Source organism: Notamacropus eugenii, chromosome 1 (genome assembly GCF_028372415.1).
Source record: "Notamacropus eugenii isolate mMacEug1 chromosome 1, mMacEug1.pri_v2, whole genome shotgun sequence".
NCBI classification, from domain to species: domain Eukaryota; kingdom Metazoa; phylum Chordata; class Mammalia; order Diprotodontia; family Macropodidae; genus Notamacropus; species Notamacropus eugenii.
The window spans coordinates 332199877-332217943 of NC_092872.1; the positions used below are offsets into that span (position 1 = coordinate 332199877).

Here is an 18067-nt window from a genome sequence, read left to right on the forward strand (position 1 = left end):
TGCTTTTTAGCAAGATATTTTCAGCCATGTTGTCAGGTGCCTTCAGTGAGAATGAAAATGACATCAAGGTCAACTACTTCAAGGTAAATTGTTTAACTTGAAAAGGCTACAAACCAAGATTAAAGTGAAGGGAGAGTTGGTGCATGACTTTTTGTTCTCAAATGATTGTGCACTCAGTGTAGCCTCTGAGATTGAGATGCAAAAAAATATGGATCAATTTTCTGCTTCTTGTGCCAATTTTGGCCTAACAATTAACACCAAGAAAACAGAGATTCTCCACCAACCACCATGCCATCCATCCATGGAACCATCAGTTATAGCAAATGGAGAAATTTTGAATGCTATGGATAAGTTCACTTACCTTGGTAGAATATTTTTCTAGGAATCTACACATAGATGATGAGGTTGATTCATGCATTGATAGAGCTAGCTCAATGTTTAGAAGGCTCTGAAGGAAAGTGTGGGAGGGACTAAAGATCGACAAAGATGCTGTGATGACATCTTTGTTATATACCTGTGAAACCTGGACAATATACAAATGCTGTGCCAGGAAACTGAGTTGCTTACATCTGAATTTTCTTAGGAAGATTCTGAAGATCACCTGGCAAGATAAGGTACCTGACACTGGGGTCCTTTCTCTAGCTGTCAAGCATTTGGATGTCAAGCATTTAAACTCTATTGCAGAGAGTGCCAACTCTGATGGGCTGGCCATGTTGTTTGAATGACAAACATACATTTGCCTAAAAAGACTGTTTTATGGAGAACTCACACAAGGCCAACACTCACATGTAGGTCAGAAGAAGCAATAAAAGAACACTTTCAAGGTCGTTCTGAAGAACTTTGGAATTGATTGTGAGACATGGGAGACACTCACATAGGATTGTCTAGCATGGCATACCTGCATCAAAGAAGGCAGTGTGCTCTATGAAAAAACAGAATTCCAGTAGCTCAAAGGAAATGTATAGTGTGCAAATTTAGAGACATCTCTCCTCCATGTGTTAATACGGACTATTTGTACCTGACTTGTGGTAGAGCCTTCTGAGCTTACGTTGGTCTAAACAGGCACAGTACAACACATTGTACCTTGACCCCAACATAGTGATATCATTTCTGTCCTTTCCCAGAACACAGGACAACAATTGATTGAATAATCCTGGCCAAGTCACCTAATCCGGTTCCTCATGTGTAAAATGAGCTAGAGAAGGAACTGGCAAATCATTAGACTATCTTTACCAATAAAACTTCAAAAAGCATTATGAAGAGTCAGACATGACTGAAATGATTGAACAACCACCACAACAACATACGTTTCTGTGGTTTCTTTGGAAGAATGATTTTATTTGAATTTTTTCATCATTGTTCATTAACAAAACAATCTATGGTTCTTAATACTTTGTCTCTCCCTGATTTGGGTCTAGCCATCTCATAAAAGAAAGTTTGGTAGGAAGCCTTCTGTCATTATTTATTTGGATGACTATTTTTTAGCGTAGGCATTAATTACTCTTTAAATATCTATTGTGAATTCAGATCTTGAATGGAGGAAGGACTCTGCACCTAAGGGCCTTCAGAGTAGTGGCACCCGCCCTATAGGCTACAACTTCCAGTTCAGCATCCATAACCATCATCCAAGAGAGAAAGCCCTGTGGAGACAAAGTCCAGCTACTGACTTTAAATGAGCTACAGAACCCATTTCCTGTGTAGGCATAGCTAACTGAAGACCTAGAAAAGGAAGTTCTTACCACCAAAGAAGTTGGCATTGTCAAATAATTCAATATCAGACACATATACACTTTTATCAATTAAAATGGCACTAATGAAGATGCATTACCACCTGACTGGCTACTGGACCTTCTCATTTGCACTGCATCCGAATGGTCTATCTGGATGTTAGAATGTGAGCTCCTTAAAAGAATGGGGACATCTCATTTTTTTTTGTATCCTCCATGCTTAGCACATTGCTTTGCACATAATGATCATTTTAAAAGAGTGTTTTCATTCATTTTATTCATTCATTTGAAAATTCATCTGGCCCAGGAATTTGGCTCTCTAACAATCACTGCTTGTTTTTATTTTGCTCAGTTTCTTTATCTGAGATTGACTTGTTTAGAAGCTCTTTTTCTTGCTTTGCTGATCTGGGTATTTTATGTTGTTGCAGATATACATTTAATGTTCTTAGAATTTTCAGTTTTCCTGGCATATAATTGTATTTAGTATTCTTCAAGATTCTCTGTACTGCCTCACTGGTGTGAATTTACCTTGTCAAATTTTATTTGTTCATAGCCACCAGATGGCACTGGCAAGTAGGGTAGAGAAGTCAGTATTTTCCTGAGCCTTGAGCTGCCTATACATGCTCAGGGACCTCGATACCCCCTTCTCTTCATGTGGGCCGAAGGAGTTTCCCTACTACTTTACTCCAATTCAGAGATATGGTTTTCCCTTGCCCAGTAGTTCACCCCCTCCCTTTGCAGAAGCTTGGCTTTCTTTCAGGCATAGCACTGGTTTTGCCACTGGGCATTCTAGGATGTGGGAAAGTCTCTTGCTTTCTCACTCAACCAACTCTAGGGTTTTTAATGGCTCATGTAAATCTGGTCCTAAGGATTATTCTCTATGTTTAATACACCTCTCATCTCAATTAAATGTGGCTCTAGAAATAAAATATAAGAGATGACACTTCCCCTCCTTCCACTGCAGAGGTGGTGCTTCACAGGAATGGAATATTGCATATAATATATCAATGTATTGATAATTTTTGCTAAATTTTTGATTCCTTTTTATTTTTAAAAAAATTCTTTGGCTTCTGGGAGCCAAGATGGTGGAGTTAGAAATATGTTGCTCTCATCCTCCTTTATTGACCTCTAAAAGCCCAGAAAATATCACCCCAAGGAAAACTCTGCAACAGCTGAGCCAGCAGAAGGATGAGGTGCAGCAGTCTTGTAGCCCAAGAAGCTTGGGGGATTAATGGGAAAGGCCTCCCTTGCTCTGGGAAAGGGGGAGCAGTACAGGACAGGAGGCATCCCAGCAAGCTAGTGGCAAGCCCTACCATAGCAAAACAGGGGGAAATTCTGAGCCCCAGGATGGGGGAGCAGACCAGCACCAACACCAGGAACCCCTGAGTACCTCAGCAGAGGGCAGGAGAACCAGTAGACACCAGCTCAGAAAACCACTACTGTGTAGCAGCCAAATGGCCCAGTGCTTCAGCACAAATCCAGGAAGCAAAATCCAGGAGGCCCAGCTTCAGGTTGGCAGACATTCTCTAGAAGCCAACCATTCAACTACAAAGTCCAGGTGAGCAGGCATCCCCAAAGGGCCAGTCTCCTTAACTTGAGAGCTCCAGTGTTGCTGACCTCAGCTAAGTATCATGTATGCTGCCAGGCTCCTACAACCTCCACCTGCTAACATCTGAGGCCTTAGCACACAAAGCCAGTGACTAGGTCCTGGGTTCCCAGCACGAGAAGCTTGGGTCAGTGCCTTCTGTGCTCCAGCAGGAGAGTTCAACTCTAAAAGTCACGAATTAGGCAAATACCATGAGGAAAAAGCAGAAACTGACAATGACCATAGATTCTTATTATGGGGACAGGGATGATAAAGGCACAAATTCAGAGGAAGACCACATTTCAATATACTCACATCTGAAACTTTAAAGGGGAATACAAACTGTTCTCAAGCTCACAAAGCCTTCTTGGAAGAGCTCAAGAAGGATTTTAAAACTCAAATATAGGAGGTAGAAGAAAATTGGGAAAAGAAATGAAAGGTATCCAAGAGAGTCAATAGCTTAGAAAAGGAAGGACAAAAATTGGCTGTAGAAAACAAATGCTTAAAAAATAAAATAGGCCAAATGGGGAAAAAGTACACTGAAGAAAAGAACTCCTTAAAAAATAGAATTGGCCAAATAGAAAAGGAGGCACAAAATCTAATAGAAGAAAACAACTTGTTAAAAATTAGAATTGGGCAAATGGAAACTAATGACTCTATGAGATATCAAGAATCAATCAAGCAGAAACAAAAGAATGAAAAAATAGAAGAAAATGTAAACCTGGAAAATAGATCCAGGAGAGACAATTTAAAAATTATTGGTCTACCTGAAAACCGGGATGAAAAAAAGTGCCTGAACAACATCTTTCAGGAAATCATCAAGGAAAATTGCTCTGAGGTCCTTTGATAGTCATCAAAAGACTCCACTGAAAGAGATTCCAAATTGAAAACATCAAGGAATAGAGTAGCCAAATTCCAAAACTACCAGTTCAAAGAAAAAATACTGCAAGCAGTCAGAAAGAAATAATTTAAGTATCATAGAACCACAGTCAGGATTATGCAGGGCCTTGCAGCTTGTACATTAAAATATCTGAGGATGTGGTGATATTCTGTAAGGCAAAGGAACTTGGATTACAACCAAATATCCACCATCAAAAAAATTTGATCTTCAAATATAAGACTCAAGAGAGACATAAAAAGGTAAACAGGAAAGAAAGAAACAACAACATGTTATTAATAAAGGCAAACTGTTTACATCCCTATAAGGGAAGATGACACTTGTAACTCTTGAGAACTCTATTGTTATTATGACATTCAAAAGGGGTATATTTAGACAGAGGATATAGGTATGTTGACTTTGATGTGATGATAAAAAATCTATGTGGTGAAATGGAATTGTACTGAGAGAAGAGGAAAGGAGGAGGCAGAGAGTGGTAAATTATATCACACAAAAGGTGCCAAAACCTATTACAGTAGAGGGAAAGAAGGGAGGGAGATAAGCATTGTTTGAACCTTAGTCTCATCAGATTTGGTTCAAAGAGGGAATAACATAATCAGATAGGTATAGAAATCTAACTTACCCTACAGGAAGTAGGAGGGGAAAGGGAAAAGAAAGGGGAGGAGGTGGACGGAAGGGAGGGAAGAAATAGTAAGAGCAAAGGGGAAAAAAAGGGAGGGGGCTAATAGAAGGGAGAGCAGACTGAGGGAGACAATGGCTGAAAGCAAAATTCTAATAAGAAGGGAAGGTAGAAAGGAGAGAGAAAAGCATAAATGGGGGCGGGGGAATAGAATGAAGAGAAAGACACAGATAGTAATCATAATTGTGAATGCGAATGGAATGAACTCTCCCATAAAACAGAAGTGGATAGCAGAGTGGGTTAAGAACCTTAATCCTACAATATGTTGTTTATAAGAAACACATTTTATGAAGAAGACAATAAAATTGATAAACCTTTGGTCAATTTGATTTTTTAAAAAAGAAGAAAACCAAATTACCAATATCCAAAAATGAAAAATGAAAAGGGTGAACTCACCTCCAACGAGCAGGAAATTAAAACATTAGCAATTACTTTGCTGAACTGTATGCCCCAAAATTTGACAATCTAAGTGAAATGGATGAATATTTTAAAAAATATAAATTGCCCAGATTAACACAAGAGGAAGTAAAATACTTAAATAATCCCATTTGGGAAAAAGAAATTAACAAACTGTCAATGATCTCCTTAAGGAAGATGGGTTTACAAGTGAATTCTATCAAACGTTTAAATAACAACTAACTACAATACTATATAAACTATTTGGGAAAATAAGCAAAGAAAATAAGTAAAGAATCCTACCAAATTCTTTTTTTTTTTTTTTGACAAAATATTTTTATTATGACGTCTGAATAAGTGTTGACTCCTCAGGACATGGCCTTTGGCATATTTTCTAACTTATTCATCAGCTTGTTGCATTGTGCCCTTCTCAGAAACATAGATGCCATCCAAAATTTTTCTTCAATTTTTGTTTTTGACTGTGGTGGCCTGTTGGATCAGGGCAGCTTAGTTTGAAATAAGTTCAATATCATTTCCTTCAAGAATTAACTCATCTTTTTGGGCTTGAGAAACAGCACAAGCAACACTCTGTCTCATGTGCACTCTGAATATATTTTTCACCCAAGAAATTTCTGATTTCAATAAGTGAGCCATTCTCTTGAATAACAACATTGATGATGTAGTGAGCACACACAGACCTCATCTAATAAAAACCCAGGGTCACTCCTTTGATCATGTTTTGTACATGACTATGGATTGTGTGCATGGTTGCAAGTTCTTTTTGATTTCCCCACCACTTGTCCCCCTACAGCCTTCTTTTCTTCTTTCCAAGGAGGCTGAGATCAACACTTATACACTTGAAATCCCTATGGAGGATTCCTCTGGGCCCCTTCACAATAACTGTCTGACCCTTAAGGAGATGTCAACATTTTCTGGGATGTTGATGGTCTGGTTGCTTAGGATGGTCTTCATTCTGGTACTAAATGGGCCCCCAGATTCTTTTTATGATATAAATATGATGCTAAACCAGGAAGAGTCAAAACAGAAAGAAAATTATAAACCAATTTCCCTAATAAATATAGATGCAAAAGTTTTAAATAAAATATTAACAAAAAGTTTATACCAAGTTATCTCAAGAATAATACACTATGACCCAGTGAGATTTATACCAAGAATGCAAAACCGATTCAATATTAGGAAAACTATCAGCATAATTGACCTTGTCAACAACAAAACTAACAGAAATCATGAGATTATCTCAATAGATGCAGAAAAAGCTTTTGACAAAATACAGCACCCATTCTTTTTAAAAAACATCAGAGAACATAGGAATAAATGGAGTCTTCCTTAAAATGATAGGTAGCATCTGTCTAAAACCATAAGCAAACATTACATGTAATGAGGATAAACTAGAAGCATTTCCAATAAGATTGGGGGTGAAATGAAGATGTTCATTATCACCACTGGTATTCAATATTGTACTAGAAATGTTAGCTTTAGCAATAAAAGAAGAAAATGAAACTGAAGGAATTAGAATAGCAAAGAAGAAACAAAGCAATCGTTCCTTACAGATGATATGATGGCATACTTAAAAAATTCTAGAGAATCAAGTAAAAAATTAATTCGAATAACAACAATTCAAAAAATGACAGTTCTACCTAAATTAAGTTACTTATTCAGTGCCATACCAATCAAACTACCAAAAAATTATTTTATGGACCTAGAAAAAAACAATAACAAAATTCATCTGGAAGAACAAAATGTCCAGAATATCAAGGGAATTAGTGAAAAGAAATGTGATGAAAAGTAGCCAAGCTATACCAGAACTTAAATTCTATTATAAAGCAACAATTATCGAAACTATTTGGTACTGGCTAAGAACTAGAGTGGTGGATCAGTGGAGTAGGTTAGGTATGCAAGACACAACAGTCAATGACTATAGTAATCTACTATTTGATAAATCCAAAGACTATAGCTTCTGGGATAAGAAGTCATTATTTAAGAAAAAATTGCTGGAAAACCTGGAAAACAGTATGGCAGAAACTAGGTATAGACCAACATCTTATATGCTATACCAAGATAAAGTCAAAATGGATGCATGAGTTAGATATAAAGACTGATACTATAACCAAATGAGGAGAACAAGGAATAGTTTACCTGTCAGATATATGAAGAAGGGAAGAATTTATGACCAAACAAGGGATAGAAAACATTATGAAATACAAAATAGATGATTTTGATTAGATTAAATTGAAAAGGTTTTGCACCAACAAAGCCAATGCAAGCAAGATTAGAAGGGAAGCAAAAAGTTGGGAAACAAATTTGACAGTCAATGTCTCTGATAAAGGCCTCATTTCTCAAATATATAGAGCTCTAAGTCAAATTTATAAGAACACAATTGATAAATGGTCAATGATTATGAACAGGCAGTTTTCAGAGGAAGAAAACTACTACCTTTCCGTTTTCTTCCCTTCCTTACTATCTGCATAGATTCAAAGCAGAAATGGCACAGACTCAAATAACTACATACATAAAAATTCTGCTTAAAAGGATAACATTTCTCAAGGACTGACTACTCTTTCTTTCTTCTCATTTTGAATTGTATCTTTCCTTGATGCTATTTTTGTAGTACTGTGCTAACCTCTTGCATAAAATCTTTGTTACCTATCTTTATTCCATCATCAAGAAGTATAACTAAGCCTATTTGCATAAGACTTTTTTCATTAGTGGTAATGAATTATTTGATGTTTTGTACCTACAATGGGGGGAAGAGGGGAGGCTGGGTGTGAAGTTGGTGAGAGTTTGGGAGAGGAGAACTCTTATTCTTCTGGCTTCTAGCTTCAAGAGTGAACACATGTTTCCAGATCTTTTGCAGGGAGAGGTCCCTAGTAAAGAGGGCAAAATTCTGAAAAAAAGTCAAGTGTCTTGATCATGACCCTATTCCCTACTTACCATATTAGAAACTTTGCAGAATTTCCATTGGGTAGGATCTGGGATTCTCTTGGTTGAGCTGAGATATCTTGCTACCAGTGGACTATCTCACTCATTATGTGTATTGTCTTGTGTATTTAAATCTATAACTTTGATATCTGTTCATTATCAACTTGAATAAATGGGTTTATTTGCTATTCACTATGGGTGGTTTTTGAGTAACTGGCATTTGGTAGGAAGGGAAGTGAAGCCTTTGACTATATAGTTTGGTGTACTCCTTCCCCATTAGGGAATAGTTATCAGGATCATTGTTTAAACTTAAAAATGATTTCCCCCAGACCAACAATATTTAAATAGGCAGACATTTATACTTCTAGGCCAGTATCACCTCTCTGAAGACAGCAAACTAGTCAACCTGAAATAAAGATAAAACAGCAAAAATTAGGGTCTTTTAACAGAGGCAAGGGAATTGCAATCCAGGGTCACCATGAAGTTCAGGGTGCAGGAGTGCCCTAGGGAGGTAAAGGTGGGGCAGGGTTAAATATATTTCTATAGGAAGAAAGTCTCATGGGAGGTACAACGATAAGAAGTAGTTGTTTTAATTGTTTTGCATAACAACTTGAAAGTCTACATTGAAGGGGGGTGAGACTGGGAGTAGTGACTTCTGGTCAAAACAAGGCACTTTTCTTTATTTTTAATTGCATTTTATAGTTCTATTTTAACTTAGACAACCCACAAGCAATTCACAACCCTAAGGTCAAGCAAGTCAGCTACATTTAACATTCACCCTCTTGGTCAAGAATTTAGTTGCTGACCAAGAGAGGCATTGAAGTGACTGATGCATTGATAGGAACACTTTTAGGCAGTTCTTTTGGCACACAGGGAAGAAGAGAAAGGGTAAGTGTAATCCACCCCTGATGTCCATTTTATCAGTCCATCATATCTTAGGGCTCAGATATCTCATGATACTGTCTGATTTCTGACACTATCTACTACTGCAAATGTCTGGTCTTTTAGAAATCTCTCTTCCTAGGCATTCTGGAATAGGTAGGTTATTCATGTGCATACACACACACACACACACACACATATACACACACAGTACACTTAATACAAAAGGCATTCCCTAAAGACAAACAAATGTAAAAATATATGCCTGGCATATCCTTTATTTATTTATTTGCATAAAGTATTTTATTTTTTCCAATTACATATAAAAATAGTTTTCAACATTCATTTTTTATTTTATTTATTTATTGTTTTGTTCTTTTAACATTCTTTTTAAAAATTAATTTGTTTTCAGTTTTCAATAACTTCCGTAAGTTTTAAAGTTTTCTCCCCCTCCCTCTCCCATCCCTCCCTGAGACAGAATGTAATTTTATATGGTTTCTATACATACAGTCTTAGTAAACATATTTTCACATTAGTCATGTTACATAGAAGAATTAAAACAAATGGGATAAGCCATGAGAAAAACAAAACAAAATATTACAAAATAGAAAATAATTTGCTTCATTCTGCGTTTCAACTCCACAGGTCTTTCTCTGAATGTGGATGACATTTTGCATCAAGAGTCCTTTGGAAATGTTTTAGGTCCTTGTATTGCTGTGAAGGGCTAAGTGTATTAGAAACAGTCCTCACACACTGTGGCTATTACTGCATACAATATTCTCCTGGTTCTGCTCATTTCGCTCAGCATCAATTCATATAAATCTTTCCGGGTTTTTCTGATGTCTGCCTGTTCGTTATTTCTTATAGTATAATAGTATTCCATTACATTCATAGACCACAACTTGTTCAGCCATTCCCAATTGATGGGCATCCCCTCAATTTCCAATTTTTGGCCACCACAAAAAGAGCTGCTACAAATATTTTTGTACATGTGGGTCCTTTTTCTAATATTCATTTTAAAAAGATTTTGATTTTTTTCTTCCTTCCTCTCTCCCAACCAAGCTCCCCAAGAGAGCAAGCAACATGACATAGGTTATACATATGCAGCCATATTAAATGTACTTCCACGTTAGTCACGTTGTGAATGCAGAAACAGAACAAAAGGGAAAAACCAATCTGCATTCAGATGCCACAGTTCTTTCTCTCGATGTAGATAACTGCCAGGCCTAGAGGCCTGTGTGGGCTACCCGAGTCTTTCTTACCTCACCTCTGAGGTCTTCGGCTGGCCATGCCGGATGCACATATGAGAGAAAGGACGTTCCAGAGTCGAATAAGGGTTGAGCTTTATTTCAGGGTCTAGTTACAAGTGCAGGGAGGTCTTCCTTAGGAGGAAGAGGGGGAGATTTCCTAAGGAGGCTAAGATCTTAAGGGATTGGAAGTAGAAGTACAAGCGGGGAGAGAGGGGGAGGGGAGAGAGGAAAGAAGAAAGCGGAGCCTACTGTCCTCTTGGCTCCTTACGTGCTAAGAGAGCTTTCAGGCTTCCTCAATCCTACTTAACCTTCAGCCACACAGTTTGCATCTCAATACTGTGCTGTTAGATAACAATAGTGTGCCCAGATCCAGGACGACCTCGAGGGCAGGGAGACTCCACCCATCACGTATCTCCCGGGGAGAGGCGGAAATACCCGAGCTAGCCGGTTCACCTCTATTCCCTGCCATTTCCTGGGAGGGTCTCGTGAGAGCTCTAAGATTTAGAAGCTCCCACCTTTACCTGCCCGAGACTGTCCACACGGAATTGAGCTTCCAATCCCAACAGATAACATTTTCCATCATAAGTCTTTTGGAATTGTCTTGGATCATTGTATTGGCAACCATCCTTTTTTGAGGGACCTTTCAGAGTGGCAAAATATGGTCAATAATCACAAAAGCCATCCCCTTTCAGGGGGACCTGTTGGAATGGACCCAAAATTGCCCATATGTACTGTAACAAATCCTTGGTTAAAAAACCAAGAACTTGACCAACAAAAGATAGGAGTTCAGGAAATTTGAGAGACTCACTTACTCAGGCCAGACTGCTGAGTTGAATCTGGACAAGAGAACTGGGCATCTGGGCTTGAGAGCGGCAGTTGGACAGAAATCTTCAAGTCCCATTTCTGACACCAGATGGGTCAACCTGAAATAATGAAGACTGCCAAAACAGCAAAAACTAGGATCTCTTACCAGAGACAAGGGAATTGCAATCTGAGACCAATATGCAGCCCAGAGTGCAGGAGTGCCCAAAGGGGACAAAGGGGAGGGGTTTTAAATATATTTCTACAGGGAGGGAATCTCATGGGAGACACAGTCTTCAGAAGTAGTTTTGTAAGTTGTTTTGTATAATAACTAAAAGTTCATAGAGAAGACTGGGGGAAATGAGGGAGTGGTGACATCTGGTCAGAAAGACCTCTTTTATTTTTTTAATTGCTTTTTTTTATACTTCTCTTTTAATTGGTTTAATCTGTTCTCAGCTCTGGGAGTAGGCAAAGTCAGCTACATTCAACACCAACCTTTTGACTCTAGCTTCTTGCCCCCTTCTTTGTAGGAATCAAAGTCTCCTTTGGAGAGAATAGGTAAAGGAGACTAGAGGTATCTATTCATGCCTCCCTGTGGGCCACATATAGAAAGGCCTATATGAACAAACATACATGGCCTACACACACACACACACACACACACACACACAGACACACACACACACACCCCCTACATAAATTTATTGGCAAATTCTTTGTGTATCCACATTAGTCTTTTTTTTGGTCAAATTCCATTTTTCCTTCTCTTAGGAATTATTTCCCTTTGTTTATTAAAAAAAAAAACCATCCAGAACTACATCTCAGTGGTATTTATAAGGCCAGATTTGTCTCCTATATTATAAACTCTTGTGTTTCTTGTTTATTGCTTAAACTCTGGGCATTTATATGTAGATAAATATTTGAAGCGCTACTAACTCCTTTCTCTGATTATATATTCTGTGAAGTTCTGGATCTCAGCTGCTCTTTTTCTTTTCTTTTTAGTTATTCCCTCTGGCAGTAAGTTCCTAACCTTTTTTTTGTTTTGCAAGCCCTTTTCTACAATAATGAAAAAAAGTGTTGTGGTTACCCAGAGTAATCTAATATACTATTCATAATATTTACAAAATATTTTGAAGTATTTTTGTACAATACACTTTAAAACAAAATTTGGTAATTATTCATTAAGGGTATATAATAACTACAATGATAATGTTTTCCCCTAAACTGTAAATTAATATTTATATTATATAATAATAGCATATAAATCTTATTCTACTTGTAATTATCAAAATTAAATATATAAAAATTATACAGTTCTAGTCATATTATTGTATGAGTATGATTATGATTATTATATTATAATCAATAACTAATTGTGTTATTAACGATCAAATAATTATGAATATTTAGTGGGACATTCTATAAGAATTAAGATAAGTAATCCAGAGAGGCCTTGTTATATTATTTGTAAGAAGACTTCATGTTAAATTTTTTTATCTTACAAATTTTAATGTAGATAACATTTTAAATGAAATATATTTCAGCTTGGAAGATGTTTACCATAATAATGACAGATAAAAATTTTGATATTGGATTTTTAAAAAATTTATAAAAAGGCTGGGACATTTAGCTCAATGTTAGACAATTCAACATCAAGTTTATTTCTGAATTTTTATTTAAAACAGGAACACTGAAAATACTCATTCACTCAAATATGTGGTATGAAACAGTAGGAAAATTTTACAGTCTCTCTTGCTGAGAGATAGAAATTCATTTTTTATTTTTAGCCAACTAACCAATCAGTTAAATGAATAGCTAGTTTTAATATAGAGTACTTACTTTTCTATTGACAAATGACAAATGCAAGTGCATATTGGTTTATCGTGGTTGTTGTTAAACAATGTTTATATACAAAGTACCTTTTGTAAAGAAAGAGTCTCTTCAGATGTGATGTTCTTCTGTCCTACCACTGGCAAGGTGGCTGTAATCTTACAGAAACTCTACTGAATTTTGACTGACCATTGCCAATCAGTTCATTTGAAAATCCACCTAGTAGAAGAACAGTAACATAAAGAGAAGTGGTTTGACTTGGAAAACAACTTTAATACTGCGATAGAAACAATATAAGATTTGCTCCTGTAGAATGTTTGTGATGATCCATAATGGTATCAAGATGGCTTGCAATTCACATGCCCAGAGATCATGGTTTTCAGGCAGTCTGACATCTGCATTGCAAAAATACAAACATTTATAACATCTTGATTACATGATTATACAGTGAATGAGGTATAATTATAGAATAACAGAGGAGAATGAAGGAATTACTCTGTTGTAGTGAACAAAACACAAATGCAGCTACCCGCAGGCATCTGATCATCCATTAGAAATTAGTTTGGATTTGAATATAGGACTCTTGTGTGATTTGGAGACAATTTGATGACTGCTTGAAAAAAAGTGCAAGAATATGTTGAGCTTACTCAGAAGTAGAGTTTGGTGTAATTACTACATGAACACTGAAACAGTTGTGTGCATAATCATGATGGCTTTTAATTGCTGTAAAAACAAACCCAGAATGCTTCAAACATGCACATGCTTATTGTCACAGAAGAAAAATATATCTGTAACATAACTGGGCAATTATTGACTACTAACAGTAGCATTAAAGAATTTTCAGCCCAAATGGCTTGACCCAACATCACAAGCCTCAAGGGGTTTGCGATTCACTACATGGGAACCATTGCTCTGTGCCATTTACCTTGAGAAACATACATAGGCAGCTTCTACTTCCACTATTCTTTTTCTTTTCTCTATTTTCCCTCTACTATTTAAAAACATAATATTTATACTTTCTCCAATTACAAATTTTTGTAAAAATGTGTTTTGTAAAAACAATTTTTAACATTCACTTTTTTAAAGTTGTGAGTTCCAAATTCTGTCACTTTCTTCATCCTCTTCCCCCTCTCTGAAACAGTAAATAATCTGATGTAGGTCATTCATGTTCCATCATGTAAAATATTTCCCCATTAAGAAAGAAAACTTGAACAAGAAAGGAAAGAAGGAAGGAAAAAAGAAAAAAGGAAGGAAGGAAGAAAAAACAAAAAGAAAGAGAAAAAGAGTATACTTCAGATTGTATTCAGACAACATCAGTTCTTTCTTGGTAGGAGGATAGCATTTTTCATCATTAGTCCTTTGGGATGATGTTGAATTATTATGCTATTGACAATAGCTAGGTCATTCACAGTTCTTCATCACACAATATTGCTGTTAGTATGTACAATGTTCACCTGACTGCTCACTTCACTTAGTATCATTTAATGTAAATATTTCCAGGATTTTCTGAAATCATCCTGCTTGTCATTTCTTACACCACAATAATATTCCATTACAATTATATGCCACAGCTATCATTCTTTTTTTAATCTGAAGTCCCTTTTACGAGATTGATAAAACACCACACAAATACATTCTTAATTGCCTTTGTTAGAGAAACTCTATCTCTGACCGGACATCTGTCATACCTAAATTTTAAGTCATAGTTCTGAAGTCCAAATCCCATTCCCACAAACTACCTTCTTTCCAGCTATTCATTTCCAAAATTAATTTTTCTCTTCTACATTCCTTGCTTTTAGTAGGCAACAATGAGGTAAAAAATAATTTATATTCCTATGGTCTTAAGTTTCTTGCCCAAGACTTTATAACTGTTGTCAGTACTTTTTAGGTCCCTTCTGGCAGTATCATTTGTTTTCACATGAATCACCAGAATTGGGTGATTGTCCTCTATTGGATAAGTCTTGGAAAGTTCTCTATAATGTCTTGAATATATGCTCCTGGAATACAACAGATGTGTCTATTGTGGTTATCAGGTGAAAAAAAAATAGCTGCTTCAAATTCCTGAGCAGGAAAATATTAACAAACTATGCTTCTCTCTTTCCTCTAGGTGATCTCTCAACTGTGCCTCTATCGTTTCATTCTTAGGATGACAAGCAGATTCTTCCTTCTCAGAGCATCCAGCTCTCTGTTGTTCAGGAAGAGCCTGAAATCTCTTTATAAGCTCTCATTATATAGCTGTCCCTTTCCTTGACTTTCTTTTCTGTGTAATACTTTCTCATCCACCAACATTCTGACAGGGTCAAATTGCCTTTCCCCTACCTTTCCCATCTTTTCCTTTAACTGTTATTTCCAATGCTAGTCCCTTCTCTCTCTCTCCTTTGTATTTATTTGACTCCTTTGTATTTATTCTCTTTGTATTTTTCTATATATACATATGGAACAGGTAGCCAGGATAAACCAGTGAGCCTGTCAGGCCTTATCTACATTTACAGTGTACTTAGTTGATGCAGTCACCACATGAACTTTGGAATATGTACAAGGATTCTGAAACTGTTTCCAGTCCACTAATTACATGGTGAAAAGGAGCCTTTTTGATTGTCTGTGGGGATGGAACTGAGGTACATTCAGAAATCACTTGCCAACCAGAGACCAACCTCTTGGATCTGGCTCTTTCTGGTTTGTCTGGCACTGGACAAGGAAGATGAGTTACTCTGTCCCTTTGAGTGGGGGAGGGACCCTCTATCTCTGCTGTGTCTATTCTTTCCTTATTTTAGGTGGTGACATGGTTATGACCTTGAAAGGTTAAAACTCCTGGTGGTGGAGTTCATGATGGGATTTGATGGAACTCAAGCAGTGACGAACAAAGTCCTCAGGGTCATGCCTGACCCCGTCTAGCAGTATGGATATGGGCTCATCCATCCAATGGCTATGTCACATTTGGAAGTAAAACTGATGGGGGAAAACATTATGCAAAAACTGTTAGACCCGAGCCCACTTTTCATAGGGAATGAGGTATACAGAGGAGAATATGCTCTCACATATTAGGGGCAAATGTTTGTAACTTCTGTTCTTGCTATATCTTCACAGTAAATATTTATTTGCAAAGACTAATTGATGCTAGTTGATTAAATGAAATTCGGGTACCAGTCACTAATGGTTAACAATGGGAAGAACACTCTAGAATGGAGGTGTAAGCAGATAATATTAGAGAAAAATAACATCACTCTTTCAGGAGTACCCTAAAACCCTGAGAGGGAAATGTAGTTGGCCTCATGTACACACATACGAGTGCACAGACTCACTATACTTATATATGTACTACCTGTGTCTCCCATATGAAGGTAAGTAAATGACTGTTAATTCTTTGAATTTGACACCCAGTACCTAGCATAGTGCCTAGTATGCAGCAGGCACTCAAAAATACTTTTTTGATTGATTCTCCCTAGCAACCCAGGGTGTGGGGGGAGGGGCATTCTTTTAGTCTTAGCACCATCTTCCACTAGAAGGAAATCAGTCTACACTTGGAAAACAGTTGGCATTCATTCATCTGTGGCAGAAATGCTGTCATTGAACATTTGATGCAAGTTACCACACAACTTCCCATGTTCTCCAGACCAGCTGAGAGCTTCAGTTTTGCTTTTTTGAAGTATCTGAATTCCCCTTCATATTGCCCCAGCTTAGTAGGCAGAGATCAGAAAGGGGCTCCCTCTTCCCGAAGGTATAGATATCTACCACTAATTGATTATATAATGCTGCCTAGGTTGGATGAGGTCATAGTGGTAGAAAATTTTAGATGATATGGTGGCTATTGGACTCTTCAAGTTTTGGAGAGCCTATATTTTACATTTAGCATTTTAGTGGCTTTGCTCCTTGGCCTTCTCAGAGGCTCCTCCATCACCTCGAGATCCAGGCCACCTTTTTCTGGCCTCTGTGCTTCAGGGACTTCTTTTTTTTTTTTTAGTGTTAAAGAATGATTTATTCCCATAGAAAATTAACTTTAGTAGCTCAAATGACATTTCATACTCAAGGTATTTGGTGTTTTTTTTTATTTTACACCTAAGAACATAATTTCCAAGTAGTTATATTGTTTCTGTTACCCGTCGTCAATGACCTACACATTATGTTTTTGACTCCTGTTGACTAATCCTTTATTAAAGCTGCTTGGGAAAAAAAATTCTTAGCTTATATATTTGGAACAAGAATCCACAGAGAAGTACTTCTCTTTAAGCTTCGTTGATGACAGATGAATAAGGAAGTTGAATATGACAAGAAGTTCACACCAGTATCTCTATCTTATCACCTTATCTAATTCTCAAGTTCATTATTGTTTTTCATATTTTCCACCTCTCACTAAATGCCACTTTTTTTTCTTATACATTTAGCATACACATGTATACTGTTTGGTTCTCTCTATCACATCCTCATTCTTTTAAAAATGTTTTATTAGAAAGTTAACATAAAATGTCATAAGGAGTACCTTAGTTTTATTTGCAAGTTTGTTGTTGTTCAGTTGTTTCAGTTGTGTCCAAGTCTTTGTGACTTTCTCATTTGTTCCATCAGCTGGCGCTTGCTGAGACCTCCTGATGAAACTGAATTTCTGGTTACCCTTTTCAGTACTGGTTGTTTCATTCGTATTGTTTCTCTGCCCTTTCCATTGGTTGTATTGGGGGAGTCAGAATACTTCTTGCTATCCATTGCCATTTCTAGACTCTCCCTCTACCACCATTATTTAACAAACTCTCATTTAAGTTTCATTTTATTCAAATTTGTCATTCAATTCAGATTTTGGTGGCATATATTTATTGATCCCAAGGACATTCTCTTTTTTTCTCAATGAATTCAGTGCTTGACTTGCAATCTTTCTCTCCTCTACAACTTCTGCCTCATTTTTTCGCACATTAAATAGCTTAATTCCCTGAATTTGTGAAAACAACAATGACTTAGCAATCAATGATCTTCACAATCATCCTCATCATAAGCAAGTCTTATTAGAGCCACCATCATTATGCTCCTTCCCACTGTAGCACTCCAAATCATAAAGCATCCCCATCATTGTCACTCAAATCACAATCCTCTTTG

General features: G+C 36.9%; 1 pseudogene; it reads right to left on the reverse strand.

Annotated features, from left to right (window-relative positions):
* Window positions 1-5684: 5684 nt before the first annotated feature.
* On the reverse strand, window positions 5685-6257 carry LOC140525645 (large ribosomal subunit protein uL6 pseudogene; annotated as a pseudogene).
* Window positions 6258-18067: the final 11810 nt, after the last annotated feature.